We start from the raw sequence: 13,955 nt of genomic DNA, 5'->3' as shown, positions 1-13,955 counted from the left end.
ATTATAAATTTTAAAAGGCTTTATTTGAACATTATTCTAAATGTATCCTGCATTTTGTTTTGTATAGAAAAACTGGAGAGAAATGACAAGAGACAAAATTCAAACCATAAGCCATATGGAAGATTCTCTCTCTTTTTTTTTTTTTTGCCAGATGGTTACTTTTTGAAAACCATTTTGCTAAAAAGTATAAAAGGCCACCTGCATCTGCAGTCACCACAGGCTTTCCCAGCATCAGGCAAGGAACTAAGAAAACAAAAACAATGAAAACCTAGTACGATCAACCAATAATTTCCCCACAGCTTCCTCTTACTGACTAGGTGCAGAGAACTACCTAGTAGGAAAGAATTGGTTCTGTGTGAAAAATCCTGTGTCTGTCACACTAAATAGGGTTGATAATGTGGTTGATACTGCTCACTCCCATTGGAAAAATAAGCGCGGGCAGGCAAAATGTCAAAGTTTCTTAGCATTTTCTGTTGATCACAGCTAAAAAGATCAAGACTCCTTGAACTGTTAACTAAAACACCTTGCACTAAACCTTGACAATTGAGATTGTTTTACCTAATCACGGTCTCTGAAAAGAAATGCCTAGAGATAACTGGTAAACTAGAAAAGATATAATATCAGCAAGTTATAAATCTTGGACCATTATAACATATTTGGGATTTACTTTTGTCTTTACACCTGACATTATATTCTTTAGGATTTGGGCACCTAACAGAAGGTAAAGATTATCAGGGAAAAAGCCACAAGCCACAAACAAACAGGGTTTTGGAATTCTGGGCAGACCAAGAAAAGCACTAGAAAACCTGACAAAAAAACCTGAGCTCAACTCTGGCTCCTGAGGCCTTCTCATAGAGACATAGATCCAGAACAAGCAAGGCACAATGTACAAGTGGGCTCAATTTTTACATGATTTTATGCATAGACAAACAGACCTTAGAAAATAGTTCATAAATCCACGGTTGTTGGGGATAGTACCTCAGAAGATTCACTGTGATATAACTATAGAATCTTAACAAGGGGGCTATGAGCCCAACACCAGGCAGAGAGTACTTCTAAAGGTCCAGAAATACATTTCCTGTTGCAGTCTGCCAAATAAAAGGTCTGTCACTATAGGTTGTGGCAGGATTTTCTTTGCCCCTCTTAGCAGTCAGCCCTCTGCAGAGATGGTGGCATGACAAGAAAAAGAATTGTCAAAATGAAGTGAACTGAAGAAAGTAAGTATACGATGGCAGGGTATTAAGACTATCTTTGGTTGGTCAGTTCTGAGTTGTTAGAGGATTTCAGAGTGGGGATGGGAACAGGGATGGGGCTGAGAGATGGATGGCAGCTCAGGCAAGCCAAGAGCCACGAATGAAAGGTGAGTCCCTTCACATGACCAAGAGCAATAATCTATACCTTGTGAGTCCAATTTTTTAGAATCATAACACTCTGTCTTAATTTCCCCTTCCTACTGCCTGAGTACTAAGTAAAGAGACCCTAGTTTAATTTTTTTAGCCCTACCTCAGCTATACTATGGGGTCTTGAGGGATAAACCATTTATCTCTGCTTAAACCAGAGATCTGAAGATGTTTAGCCCCCCACTGAGGCCTGTTTGGTAGACAACTCCCTGGCCCCACACACATACCCTCCCACTCCATACTTTTTCTTCTACCCTTACTGGGTCCTGACTTTCTGCCTGGCACCAGTGCTACATGTTTTATGTGTATCATCTTACCAAAATCTCATAAGAAGTCTGGAAATACACTTATTATCCTAATTTTAGAAATAAAAACACTGAGTCTTAGAGAGGTTAGGTAAATTGCCCAAGGTCAAACAGCTCATAAAGAGCAAAGCTAAAATACGAACCCAGGAATGTCTGAATACTAAAGGCACAAGCTCTTAACCACCCTGCCATAGCAGTGGCAGCAAGTAGTAAAAGACCTCAAGGGTATGGTTACTTACAGGGGAGAGAGCTGAACTACTTGTGAAGATTTCCTTCCAGGCAAATATGGAAGTTCTATCTTTCTTGAGGGTTGTGGCAGTTTCCTCGTACATGGTGGCAGCAGTGGGATCATGGATACAGGTTATCTAGGCTAGCAAATCTGTCCTCAGACAGATGAGAGTATTACCTTCTGCCTTTTTCTAGGTTGATTTTCTAATACCAAGTTGCATATTGATAAGACTCCTTTTTTATCTCATTCTCTCTCCAAATAGGTAATACCCCAATTCATTTCATATTAGTTATCTTCTCTTCAAAATCCCTGTTGGCATCATGTCCCGGCCCAGCCTGGAGATGTGTAGGGACAAAATGCTGGGATGGGTTATCCCAGGACACACCAACTACCTACATAAGAACATGAGGTTGTTTCCCAAAAGCACTAAAATCAAGAAAGTAGATCCCCTGACACAATAGTTTCTCCAAACAACATGAAACAACTCTTTGAGATATCAAATATTGTTCAGTCAAACCTTGTGATTTGAGCCTTGCTATTGGTTGAGTCCCTGCAGTTTGTGCAGTGCCCGGGGTTTTGCTCCAAATCCGTCACATTGCATTAGTGCCCTTCCTCCTCACTGCCTACAGAAATAACAGTCTTGAACATGGCAGCACAATCCATTTGTCCTGCTCTAATTACTTTTTGACATTATTCTTTCTGCTGCCAACATCCTCCCTCTCTCTTTCTTTCTTCCTTTCTGCCTTAGGGCATCATTAGAATCATTTGAAAAGATCTTTAGGTTCCACCAGTATATATTTTGTTAACTTTTTATCACAAAATGGTTCCAAGGAGGAGTATGATAGTTCTAAGAAAAGCCACCAGATTCTCAAAACCATTTCCAGAATTTCCCAGCTAGCACAGAGAGAATGGCCAAGAGGAAAATGTCCAGGTTTGAAGTACCTGGACAAATTGTAGCTCTGCCACTCACTAGCTGTGAGACCTTAGGCAAGTCTGATAATCTGTCTCAGTCTTAGTGCTCTATTCAGACAAGTGGAGTTATATCTGATAACCTAACAAGAGCTTCTATGAAGGTCAACTGAGATAATGCATGTGAAAATACTCTGGAAAGGGCTGCAGTTGTATTATTATTAAGAGACACAAAAGCAATGACCGATATTGATAAGAATCTCTAAGTCTTGTGTTTTTCATTAAACTTAGTGTGATGGTTAGTTTTACATGTCAACATGCCTGGGCCATCACATCAAACATTTGGTCAAATATTACTCTGGGTATTTCCATGAAGGCGTTTTTGAATGAAATTAACATTTAAATTGGTGGACTCTGAATACAGCAGATTGCCCTCAATAATGTGCTTGGGCCTCATCCACATTATTGAAGTCCTGAAGAGAACAAAAAGACTGGCCCTCCCCTGAGCAAGATATAAATCTCCAGGAGACTGCCTTTGGACTTGAACTGGAACATCAGCTCTCCTGGGTCTCTAGCCTGTCAGCCTTCAGACTGGAACTGCAGCGCTGACTTTCCTGGGTCTCCAACCTGCTGGCCCATCCTGCAGATTCTGGACTTGTAAGCTTCCGTAATTATGTGAGCCAAATTCCCTACAATAAATCTTTAGTTATCTATGTACATATACATACAAACACACACACATACGCCATACTGGTTCTGTTTCTCTGGAGAATCCTGACTAATATATCTAGGACTTAGTTTTGTTTAGGATTCACAAGGACCATCCTATGCTCTAATAATAAGGGACAGAAACATCATGGATACAATAAATCCAGAGGTTTATCTCCAGAGCTCTTTTTGCTTCAGGATGACAGATCCTGATTTATAAATTACATATGTTCCAAAAGTCACTTTTAAGCCAGCTGCCTGGAACTTAAAAGGCTTTTTTTCCTCAATAATAAAATGGAGCTTAAAGACAAAGGATTGAGATGTTATCCTTATAAGAGTGATTAACACAGTGATTAATATATGTTTGTTAGATAAGTGCAAGAATCAATGTTGTTCTATTTAGAAAATACTTTTGGAAGAAAAGAATACAACATTTATGGGCTTCCCTGGTGGCGCAGTGGTTGAGAATCTGCCTACCAATGCAGGGGACACAGGTTCGAGCCCTGGTCTGGGAAGATCCCACATGCCACGGAGCAACTAGGCCCGTGAGCCACAATTACTGAGCCTGCGCATCTGGAGCCTGTGCTCCGCAACAAGAGAGGCCGCGATAGTGAGAGGCCCGTGCACCGTGATGAAGAGTGGCCCGCACTTGCCACAACTAGAGAAAGCCCTCGCACAGAAACGAAGACCCAACACAGCCATAAATAAATAAAATTAAAAAAAAAAAAAAGAATACAATATTTATTAAACCCTTCTCATGTGTTAAGTAAGCACTGTACTGGGTGTTTCACATATATTGTTTTATTCAACCTTAATACCTGTAGTACAAAGACAATGTTTCCCACTTCTGTAAATGACAAACTGAGCTCTGAAAGATGAGACAATTTTGGCATAGGTCCAACACAACTAGAATGTGGTAAAGTTGGGATCAGAATGACTCCATCGACCCATCTCAGACTGTAGGAAAGACATACTGAATAGTCTCTACCCTTATACATTATAAAAAGAAAAAAAAGTAGGGGTGATGAACTATGACAGACCTGTTTCCCTTCCTCCACTCATTCCTAGATGTGGGATGGCAAAAAAAAGCACAAAAGGTAGAAAATAAGAAGCACTGGGTAAAGCAGGCTTTGGAAATCTACAGGCTGAGGGGTTTTCAGCAATGTCAATGTGAGCACTATCATTATAGCAAAAGATTGGATGTAAAGAGCAATGTCTTGGCAAACAAGAGTGAGGGTTTTGGTTTTTATTTTTTTAAAGAAAGCAATAGAAAATGCAGTGGTCCCAATGAACTGTAAATGTAGATGGGGGAAAGATGGTTTGTGAGGTGGGGGGAATCTGTTTGGTCTTTGTTGTTAATCTTAACAAGCCAGCACATCCTCTTTGTGCTGACGGCCTCAGGTCCAAGTGATAAGTCAAGCCAAAGCCAAGCCAAAGAGGTCTGTCTCCTGCAGCGCTTCCCTTTTCACATCTCAGATGGCCTTCCAGGATCCATCCTTAATTCACATTCTTTCTGCCCCAAATGCACACACTTAACAGGGAAAACTAATTTCACATTTTGTATTGTTGTACACAGCCTGCCAACCAAGGATAGGAACCAGCAGAATGATAAGCAATGAAACAAGAATTGTTTGCTATTAAGCCAAACGAGGTTCATTTCAACTACATTAAAATAGGCCAAGTAGACCAACTGCATGAGAAGATATTTTCCTGCAACAAAGTGTGACAGCAGGTTATTTAAACATAATTACTGTTGGAATTACATCACTGATAAAATGTTGCAACTCCAGTAGTTTCAAAACACACTCCTTCATCTTGATTGTAAAAAAAATCCACTTATAACCATGACTTCAGAATAACTCTGTAAGAAGGTATCATTACCCCATTTTATCAGTGAAGAAATTGAGGCTCAGAATGGTAGTCAAATGCTTAAGTGGTCAGAGCTAGGATCTGACTCTTAAGTTTTGAGTGTTTTTTCCTTTCTCAAGTCAATTTCCCAAAGCTATCAAGGTCCTGTTTTATTAGGCCTCTCACTTTCTTGAGGTGTCTTGCTTCTAAGGACAATGTCAGATAAACACTACTGTAGTTGTAGTGTCTTAGACATTCCAATCTAAAGAACAACAAAGTCATGCCTGCCAAGTTCTAAATCATTTAGCGTGGTTTTTCTAGATAATGTAGACATTGGCACAGGTAAGATTAACCTCCAATGATACTGATTTTTTTTTTCCTCCAAAATTTTGGGCAACTTGATCTCGTTAATCATTTGTGAAATTGTAAACATTTTGTGAACTAAAAGCAAGAACCTTTTCCAGATGAACATTTGAGATGCTAAAGTAGTATGCCACGTTTTCTAAATTTTTTCATTCGTGTAATCAAAAGTGACATAACCTGCAAAATAATAGTTCTAAATCAAAATGAATATTTATAAACACATAGCTATATGTTAATTCTATTTTATGGTTTTTTAGTCTATTTTAGGTACAAATACCTACATAAAATCCCCAATTATATTCTGAATTATTATACCTTTCAGAACTTAGCCATTCCAGTTCTACCAATCAGCTCCTTCTTAAAACTAGTACAGGCTGCACACTAAAGTGGAAAGCACACGGATTCTGAGATCAGACAGATCTGGATTCCAACTCTTGCTCTACTATTTCATACTTTTGACAAGTTACTCAATTGCTTGTAGTCTCACAGCTTTCTCGTACAAAACAGGGATACCATCCCTTAACCTTTAATGGTTTTTGTAACATATAAAATAAATGAACTACTATATCAGGCAAGCTCAGCTCCTGGGATACAGATGGTGTTCAATGAATGCCAATAGGTGCTTAATGAATGCTGTTATAAATTATTTTTAAAACCCTATAATGAATATGTCTATTGTTCCTCCTATGACCCAGAGAAAGGGAAATGAAGATTAGTGGTATGACATAAAGTAAAAACTTATTTTCACTTCTAGTATTTCTAGCATTTCAGCATTTATTTCTCCCGAATTTGTTAGAATACAGTTGTAACTGGAAGTGGAAGTTAAGATGAAATATTTGGATAAAGGGGTCTACATTAGTTGATTAAATTCAAAAATTTAAATATAGTGTGTACTAAATAGTCTCCAAATTGCTACAAAGCAAAACCATTTTCTACACAGCTTGCATTTCTGCAGCATAGCTTTGAAAGAAAAGAAACCACTCTGTAATCCCACAGATTATGTCTAAAAATAGGATGATAGGCCAGCTGTCAGATGCATACGTTGTAGGGAAAATGGGGCCAAGAATCTCTCCCCAAAAATCACTGCAACTCTTCTGGCATTTGCTCCCATAAGGATGAAAAATTGAAATCTATTCAATTCTAGCAGCTACTACTTTCTTTTCGGACTAGGACAAAAGTTTGGAATTCTGAAGATTTATGAGGCCTTTTGTGAAATCTCTCCAAATTTGCAAAGTGCTGCTCATAACAGGCTTATAACAGAAGTGTCATGATCTGGAATTACTGCCTCAACACAAGCTCATTTTAAAAAAACTTTTGCTTTTTTGTGAATGCTTCCTGCCAGAGTTATTTAACCTTAAAATCCACTTATAAAAAAAAAAAAGATGCAATGATTGGGACTGGGTTAACTTGCTGGATAGCCTTAGGTACAGTAAGCCCTTTGTGGGCCTCAGTTTTCTCATCTGCTTAATGAGAAAGTTGTGGGAACGTCTGTGCAAGGCTATCTTTCAGCTATGATGCTCTAGGGATTTTCTGAGCCTCAAAATTTCCAGACAGGATGAACAGAAGAGAAAACAAATACCCTTTTGGAGCTAACCTGTGTTAAGGTGCTTCAGTCCAAGAGCTCAGCAACCCTAAAAAGGTGAACAGAAGAAATTTCAATATCTTTTCTGCTGACTGTTAAGAAGCATAGGGCCAGGACTTCCCTGGTGGTTAAAACTCCGCACTCCCAATGCAGGGGGCCTGGGTTCAATCCCTGGTCAGGGAACCAGATCCCGCGTGCCGCAACCAAGACCTGGAGCAGCTAGCTAGCTAAGTATTAAGTAAATAAATAAATATTTAAAGAAGAAAGAAAGAAAGAAGCATAGGAACAATTATTGTGGGTAAGGGTGGGAAGTGTCCTGGTGAGAAGAAAGAAAAGTGCTATCTAACTGAAAAAAGTGGGCACACGTCAAGGAAATACATACAGCCTGTGTACTATGTAGTCCACAAATACATTCATCCTACTATTATACAACTGACACTTTTCTAGGTGCTAGGGACAGAATGTGAGCTAGATACGCGTTCCTGTCAAGAGTCTCAACAGCTTCTCAAGGCAGGCACGGATCGTACCCAGGTCAATTTCCAACCCTGACCCTCAACAGTCAAATGGAAAGACTATAAAAAGGTTCAGCCTCACATCTGGTACACTTAATACGTGCTGGCTATACCTGGAGAATAACTTACCTTACACCAATGCCTTTAAAAGTTGGCAGTTTCAAAGAAAAATAATTGCATATTGAATTTGAGAGAAGAGCTTTTAGGTGAGATATTGAGGATCAAAATACTATGTCAGGGGGCTTCCCTGGTGGCGCAGTGGTTGAGAGTCCGTCTGCTGATGCAGGGGACACGGGTTTATGCCCTGGTCCGGGAGGATCCCACATGCCACGGAGCGGCTGGGCCTGTGAGCCATGGCAGCTGGGCCTGCACGTCCGGAGCCTGTGCTCCGCAACGGGAGAGGCCACAGTGGTAAGAGGCCCGCGTACCGCAAAAAAAAAAAAAATACGATGTCAGCTTTGTGACCACCTAGAGGAGTGGGATAGGGAGGGTGAGAGGGAGATGCAAGAGGGAGGAGGTATGGGGATATATGTATATGTATAGCTGATTCAGTTTGTTATAATACAGCAGAAATTAACACACCACTATAAAGCAATTATACTCCAATAAAGATGTTAAAAAAAATACTATGTCAGCCATTTATAGCACTCATTTCTTGTTTTCGTTTTTTGTGTTTTTCAGGGAATAGTGGTATCATTATTCAAAAACCAAGAGCAGAAAATGCAAGAGAAAGAAGACCTAGTGTCAGAGGTGTCTACTCTGCATTGTAGCTCAGAACCTAAAGGATTTCCTTGTAAAGCAAGGGTCCCCAACCCCCGGGCCGCCAAGGACTGCTACAGGCCTGCAGCATGTTAGGAACCGGGCCGCACAGCAGGAAGTGAGCGGCGGCGAGCGAGCGAAGCTTCATCTGCCGCTGCCCATCGCTCGCATCACCACCTGAACCATCCCCATCCCCACCTCCCCCAACCCCCCCAGGTCTGTGGAAAAACTGTCTTCCACAAAACCAGTCCCTTGTGCCAAAAAGGCTGGGGACTGCTGTTGTAAAGGACAGAGGTTTGGCTACTACCTAACAATGTCACCATGAAGAAACTAAATCTGATATGACATGCTTCTCCCACAAGATTATAGGCTTATTTCTTCCTAAACCTCAGACACACTATATATTGTTGAGACAATCCAAGGACTCGAGGAGTTCATGAGGATTCAATCATTCATTCAACAAATGCTTATTGGGTGCTTACAATCCTCGTGATGGGGATCAGAGCAAACAAGACTGGCATGGTCACTGCCCTTACAGACTAGTAGAAGGGACAAACATTAAGCAGTTATATAAAGAAATATTTAATTATAATTGTGATAAGTGTAATAACTGTCGTAAGTACAGAAAGTATGGGTAACAATTACAGGACCAAACTTGGCCTAGGAGAAGTGGAATAACATTCAAGCAATGGAATATGAGGAGAGTGGGCAGAAAGCAAACTATCCACAGAAAAAAACACATGATTTCTTTATAAAAAAATGGTCTAGCCTTTTCTGCTCCCAAAGTCTCAGACATATGTCTCTCCTCAGTGCTCTTAGCACCCTGTACTTGTCGGCACTACTGAGCTGATTTTACTGCAATGTGACAACCAGTTTTATGAATCTATCTCCCTTACTAAACTGCAAACTCCTCCAGAATAGGGACCTTATCCAACCTATTTCTGTGCCTCTAATACCTAGCATTGGGCTAGATACTCAGTATACCCTCAGAAAACGGTAATTATTATTACTGTGATTACTGCCCTTCAGTGACCACTAGATCATTACACAAACTATACAGCTTTGTTCTGTTAATTGAGACCTTTGTCCCACTTCATAGAGAGACCCCAATAAGTGAGTCCCAGGAATATATCACCTACCACTGATCCCAACACACGCCACTGCTCTCAGCTCCTTTGCAGTGGTGATTTTTGCTTGTTTACATGGATGATTCAGAGCTATCTTTTCCACTGTTCTGTGGTGACTTCCAATGCAAGACTATCAGCCAAGAACAGAAATGCCTTAAAAGGTAGTGATATGAAGATCACAAGTTAGGAAAGGGAGAGGGGGTGAAGAGAATTAGGACATAGCTGTAGTGTTCTGTAGGCTAAAACATAGACTCAATGTGTCACAGAAAATTAAATCAGAGGCTGATTATTATTCCCGGTCTCCTGAATAAATGTAAGCAAGGGCCCTGGTACTCTGTCACTGGCTACACTGTAGCCATGCTAGGTCCTCAATGACATCCAGTTCTACACCCTAGAATCATTCTGAACTGGGGAGGCAAGGTCATTGCTCCTCCAGGCTAAATTCTACAAAGCTCCATTTGCCCCAGACAGAAAAAAGAGGATGTCAACTGCTAAATCCATTTTGATAGCTAGAGGAGGATTAAAGAAACTGCACACATGGTGATGTCCGAATCTGAGCAATGAGATTAACCTCCATGTGGACTGCCTATATCTCATAGAGGTTTAAAACAAACAGATCTGCCATCACATTTTTCACATCTAGAACTCAAACTGAAAGGGAAGCCCCAAGTGAGATATAGTAATGCACTCTGCTGCCCCAGATTCTAGAGAGACACTAAGACAGGGTCACCATCCTCTAGAAAGTGTGGGGGAGAAAGACCAGGAAATTATCTACAGTGCCCAAGCAAAGCACAAACAAGGTACTAAGTGGGAACTCACAGGCAGGAGTGATAAATCTATGTGGAGTGGGGATAGATCTGATGGAAACTTCACAGTCAGAAGTGGCATTAGAGCTCAATTTTGAAGGAGTAGACTACCAACACGCAGAGAAGGGGGAGGAAGTGGCAAGTGCATTCTAGGCAAAAGCAACAGCAAGTACAACGACATGGCAGCATAAAAGCAGAGGTTGTTTTGAAAATATGAATACTTTTGTGTAGCGTGGGTTTAAGACACATGACAGTGAGTGGCAGGAAAAGAGACTGAGGGACGTTGAGGAAAGCCAGATTTAGAAAGGTCTTATATACTAGGCTAAACAGTTGGACTTCTTCCTGCAGGTGGGAATAACATACATTTAATATTATTACAGTTTAGTTATTTTGTTAAATACCTGCTATGAAAAAGGCAAGGTGTTTTACATACTTTAGTGCATTTGATGTTCAAAACGCCTCATTGTACACACAAGCAAAAAGACTCAAGAGAGGTCAGGTAACCCAAATCAGGTCTGTTTGACTTCAAAGACTACACAAAATCTCCCAAAAAAGGATTCCTGGTATAGGAACTCCTAGACTTCTGATTCCAAACAATCTAGGGCTCTTTCCAACATACTATGTACGTTATAATGTAAGTTTCAGAATGCTCTCACTTGGGCCTACAGCAAACTGGTGGTATAAAAATGTTCAAGGGGGCTTCCCTGGTGGCGCAGTGGTTGAGAGTCCGCCTGCCGATGCAGGGAACACGGGTTCGTACCCCAGTCCAGGAGGATCCCATATGCCATGGAGCGGCTGGGCCTGTGAGCCATGGCCACTGGGCCTGCGCGTCTGGAGCCTGTGCTCCGCAATAGGAGAGGCCACAACAGTGAGAGGCCCACGTACCGCAAAAAAAAAAAAAGTTCAAGGAACCCTTGAAATCAGTGGCATCAGACCATGTAGGTTCATCTACTCATTCTTAGCAGTCTCTAAAACACAGGAATACTAAGAAATCTAAGATCAATTTTTCTAATGGTCCTTGTCTGAAGGTTTTCTCTCTCCTGACATTACTGCAGTATTTTACATCAACAGCTATTTCAGAAGACAAGGTAGCCAGGTTCCCCAAAGCAGAAATAGGAACAGAATGAGACTGTGGCTTAGATACCACCAAATCTGACACCTGGCCGTGAAAATTCAACAGTGAGGACACACGACTTTGTTGAAACATGTCTAGGCTCTGAAGCACATTAGTTGGTTGAATTTTGATTATGTTATTTAACTTTCTGAGCCTCAAGTTCCTTACATTAAAAATGTAGTAATAAACACTACCTTTCAGGATAGCTATGAAAGCTAAATAGTATAAATAAGGTGAAGAAGGAAGGACTCAAAGCCTACAGCATGGTAGGCACCCAAACCTACCTTTCCTACACACACTTACATACATACTTAGCTAGCATTCTGTCTGCCTACTTCATATGATTTTTGTGAGGCTCAAATAGGGTGATGTCTATGAAAGTCCTTAACCAAGTATCAGTAAAAAATAACTGTCATTATAACTAAGCTCAAAACTCTGCTCAGGGCACAGTGATGACTATTTTTTATAATCCTTGCCTTCAAGGGGCTAACCCTCAGATAAGTGAGCTACAAGTATACAAATGAGTGGAATATAGGTAAGAAGTAGTAGAATTAGTAAGTGCTAGAAGAGTGGTAATAATAGCTAACATAATTGAGCACTTAGCATGGGCCAGATCTAGTCTAGATGCTTTACCTATATTATCTCATTTAATCCTGAAATAAGCCCTATGGAGCACATGCTATTATATGCATAGATGTGGAAACTAAAGCACATGATGGCTAGGTAATTTGATTAAGTTTACACAACTAGTAAGTGGTGATACCAGGATTGAAATGCATGAATTCTGACTCTACAGCTCATACTATTAGAGATGCAGAGGCATGAATTAAAGAAGTGGAGAAATAATATGGTAACAAATAATGGGGTCTATTAATGAACTCATTGAGCACTCATATTGTGCCAGGCCTGGGCTAAGCACTTCACATGTGAGCTCTTACTTAATTCCAAAAACCCTCTGTGAGCCAGACACCATCCCAATTTTACAGATGAGGCAACAGATTTAATGATGTTGGGTTACTTGCTCAAGGTCTCACAGCTAGTTAGCAGAAAAAAACAGATCTCAAACTTAGCCCTGTCAGTGTGTAAAAAGCACATGCTCTTAACCTCTTTGCTCTTTGGATCAGTGGCAGGCAGTAGTGTTCAGGTTGGGCCCTGATGGCCAAAAAGAATTTGAATAGCTGATAATGAGTTGTATGGGAGTCCAAAGGGCACAGCATGAACAAAGGATTACACAGAGGAAATCTGGGGGCTTTAAAATAAAAATACAATCATTTTATTTTGTAATCCCTAAATCATAAGACAGGCTGGATATTCTTTTCTGCCATTAAAAACAACCTTTTAGGGCTTCCCTGGTGGCGCAGTGGTTGAGAGTCCGCCTGCCAATGCAGGGGACATGGGTTCATGTCCCAGTCCAGGAAGGTCCCACATGCCGCGGAGCAGCTGGGCCCGTGAGCCATGGCCGCTGAGCCTGTGCATCCAGAGCCTGTGCTCCGCAACGGGAGAGGCCACGACAGTGAGAGGCCCGCGTACCGCCAAAAAAAAAAAAAAAACTTTTAAATTAAAACAGCAGTATATATGTTATAGAATATTGGGAAATATATAAAGAAGCAAAAATAAGAAAATAAAGCATGTCTTAGAAAAGATGTCTTTGAAAAGAAGAGAGTTATGGAAAATTAGTTGGAAAGGTACTTCAGGGACTGACTGCAGCAGCTTTGGCCTTAAATGCTGGACTGGGGAACCAAAACTACATTCCAAATGCATTGGAAGATTGTGAGCAGAGAGGGAATATAATTAGACACTTAAGCCATGTTTAAGACAGACTTAAACGGAGAGACAAGAGGCAAGAAGATCACGAAGGAGCCCATTATAGTAGACCAGGTAAAAGCTAAGGGTCTGAGTTATGAGCAAGCTATATCATGACCACTGTAAGCTCAGACTGAGTCAGACCTAAGTTTGAACTTGGCTCCATTACTTACTAGCTATGTGATGCTGATTAAGTTAACTTAAACCTTGTGAGCCTCAGTTTCATCATCTATAAAGTAGGGATAATAAAACCCATGTAAAGAGTTGTTGTGAGGACTAAGTAAGCTATGAAACAATTAATGTGATTCAGGTTTCTCAACTTCTACACTATTGACATTTTGGGCCAAATAATTCTTTTTTTATGGAAGAGTTATCCCTGTGCATTAATAAGATATTTAGCAGCATCCTTGGTCTCTACCTACCCGTCCCCTCCCCACCCGCCCTGGTCCCCAGGTTGTGACAACCAAAAGTGCTCGATCTTCCTTTTCCG

At 40.7% G+C, this 13,955-nt stretch overlaps 1 protein-coding gene across 4 annotated transcripts in view; it reads right to left on the bottom strand.

Moving 5' to 3' along the window:
* Positions 1–13,955, bottom strand: part of NR6A1 (nuclear receptor subfamily 6 group A member 1) — a gene marked incomplete at its 3' end in the record, with an annotated part of 202,004 nt that overhangs the window by 80,964 nt on the left and 107,085 nt on the right. The window lies entirely within an intron of this gene.

This window comes from Leucopleurus acutus (assembly GCF_964270905.1).
Source record: "Leucopleurus acutus genome assembly, chromosome: 7".
Taxonomy (NCBI): domain Eukaryota; kingdom Metazoa; phylum Chordata; class Mammalia; order Artiodactyla; family Delphinidae; genus Leucopleurus; species Leucopleurus acutus.
Note: the sequence above shows the minus strand (reverse complement) of the source record. Positions and strands in the feature narration are given on the sequence as shown.